The sequence below is a fragment of the Anolis carolinensis genome, chromosome 3 (assembly GCF_035594765.1).
Source record: "Anolis carolinensis isolate JA03-04 chromosome 3, rAnoCar3.1.pri, whole genome shotgun sequence".
Taxonomy (NCBI): Eukaryota; Metazoa; Chordata; class Lepidosauria; order Squamata; family Dactyloidae; genus Anolis; species Anolis carolinensis.
In genome coordinates, this window is record NC_085843.1 from 263945015 (window position 1) to 263947916 (window position 2902).

Here is a 2902-nt window from a genome sequence, read left to right on the forward strand (position 1 = left end):
ATCCAGTTTCAGTGGCTCCTAATAACTGACAGGGAGAGGAAAAACACACGAACAGAAGATACTTTACTATCTTTTGGGCTGGGCAGGATTGGACAAACAGCCTAAGAGCAAACAAGCTCCCCTCTGATGGCAAACACTTCCAAGTATAGGTACTAGGTTTTGTTCACTCTCCCCAAGCTAATGGTTGGAGACCAGATGCCAAGCCCAGCCAACTTCCAACAAGGTGTGGAGCGCAGGGAAAGGCCAGCCTGAGCACATGGCTCCAGCCGGGTCCCTGCACCTTCAACAAAACAAAAGGGAGGGGAAGGGCTTTGAAACAAACCAAAAGGGAAGGCGCTTTCTTTTCCTTACCAGAAGGTGTTAAGGTGATTAATTACAATATTAATCAAGGTGATTAATTGCAACATTCACACTTGCCTGAGGCAGACAAGAGTTCTTTTCCCCACCCTGGACTTTCCACAGATATATAAACCTCCCTTGCTTCGTTTCCAACAGACCTCACAACCTCTGAGGATGCCTGCCATAGATGAGGGCGAAACGTCAGGACAGAATGCTTCTGGAACATGGCCACACAGTCCGGAAAACTCACAGCAACCCCTGGGAGCTAGGAAGGGAATGTGAACAGGAGGGCTGGGCAGGATTTTGCGCATTTGGGTGAACGCTTCTGAGCGGAGAAAAGGGGGAGAATAAAAGGATGCAGCATTCGGGGAACACGTATTTATCCATCCTTCCTTCTCATTAAAAAAAAAAACTGTAGGTGGGATGTCCCTTTAAGGGGCAGGCAAACTGGCAAAACGGTCATCAGGAGCCCGAAGCGAAAGAACGCAGCAGCAGCAGCAGCATCTTGCGGCACTTTGGGGGCGAAATTTCCACGCCGCATCTGAAGGCTCCTTCTGGCTGGAAAGAAGACTGGATGGTGCGCCAGCCTCGCTCTCGTCTCCATCCGACCGCAGCCCCCTCCTCCCTCGCCCTCCTGCCGACCCCTGGCTTCTTGCTTTGGGCGCCAGAGAAGGGCCGGGAAGGAAGAGCCAGGGCGCAGGACTGAGTGGAGGGCAAGCTTGGCTACCTACCTACCTACTTACCTGCCAGGGAATCCGCCGCTGCTGATGCTCCAGGTGGGAAACCTGCCTCCTCTTCGGCTGGAGAAGGAGGGCATCCTCGCCCCCTTTTCCTGAACGGCCGAGAGAGAAGGAAGGGCCGCGAGGAGGGCGGGGAGGCGTCCCTGCAGTTGCCTTGGTGCCGTTGGGTGCGATCCAACGCTCCTCGGGCCGGAACCACGGGCGATGCGCAGAGAAGAGAGGCGCGCGCTCAAGGCGGGAAAGGCGCGCCCCTCCTGGCCTCACCCCCCCCTCCCTGCGATGAGGCAAAGCTGGAGTCCTGCTTCATGGGACTGACATGCTACACCGGGCATAACATAGGCACACTTCGGCCCTCCAAGTCTTTTGGACTTCAGCTCCCGCAGTTCCTAAACGGGGCTCTACAGGCCAGTGGAGACTCCACCACAGACCTCAGAAGAGCTGCAGAGGCCAAGAACAAGCCATGAGAATAAAGACATCGCCCTTGAGCATCTATCCACTTCAAATCCGGTTTCTGCCTCCTGCAGAATTCTGGGGTTTGCAGTTTGGTGAGGCGTGAGGCCAGGACCTGCCTGGCTGAGCTGTTTATAGGAGCCCCCAATGGCTTAGTGCAGGGGTCCTCAAACTTTTTAAGTAGAGGGCTGATTCACAGTCCCTCAGACTGTTAGGGGGCCGGATTATGATGAAATAGTCCAAAATTAAGATCGTTGTTGTTGTGTGCCTTCAAGTCATTTCAGACTTAGGTCAACCCTAAGTCTAAAGTTTAGGACAGGGGCCAGGGAAAACACCTTGGAGGGCCGCATCCGGCCCATGGGCCTTAGTTTGGGGACCCGTGATCTAGATGATCTCATAAGACCAAAGGTAAGCAAAGAGACCTCCAAAGACCATCTAGATGGTCTCATAAGACCATAGGTAAGGAAAGGGGCCCTCAAAGGCCATCTAGACGGTCTCATAGGACCATAGGTAAGAAAAATGACCTCCAAAAGCCATCTAGATGGTCTCATAAGGCCATAGCTAAGCAAAGAGACCTTCAAAGACCATCTAGATGATCTCATAAGACCATAGATAAGCAAAGAGACCTCCAAAGACCATCTAGATGATCTCATAAGACCATAGGTAAGCAAAGAGACCTCCAAAGACCATCTAGATGGTCTCATAAGACCATAGATAAGGAAAGGGCCCGCAAAGACCATCTAAACAATCTCATAAGACCATAGGTAAGGAAAGGGGCCCTCAAAGGCCATCTAGACAGTCTCATAGGACCATAGGTAAGAAAAGTGACCTCCAAAAGCCATCTAGATGGTCTCATAAGGCCATAGCTAAGCAAAGAGACCTTCAAAGACCATCTATATGATCTCATAAGACCAAAGGTAAGCAAAGAGACCTCCAAAGACCATCTAGATGGTCTCATAAGACCATAGATAAGGAAAGGGCCCCCAAAGACCATCTAAACAATCTCATAAGACCATAGGTAAGGAAAGGGGCCCTCAAAGGCCGTCTAGACGGTCTCATAGGACCATAGGTAAGGAAAGTGACCTCCAAAAGCCATCTAAATGGTCTCATAAGGCCGTAGCTAAGTAAAGAGACCTTCAAAGACCATCTAGATGATCTCATAAGACCATAGGTAAGTAAAAAGACCTCCAAAGAGCAGGTAGACTTAGGTCAACCCTAAATCTAAAGTTTAGGACAGGGGCCAGGTAAATGACCTTGGAGGGCCGCATCCGGCCCCCGGGCCTTAGTTTGGGGACCCCTGGCTTAGTGGATTAAAACCTCGTGACTTGAAGGTTGGGTTGCTGACCTGAAGGCTGCCAGGTCCGAATACCACC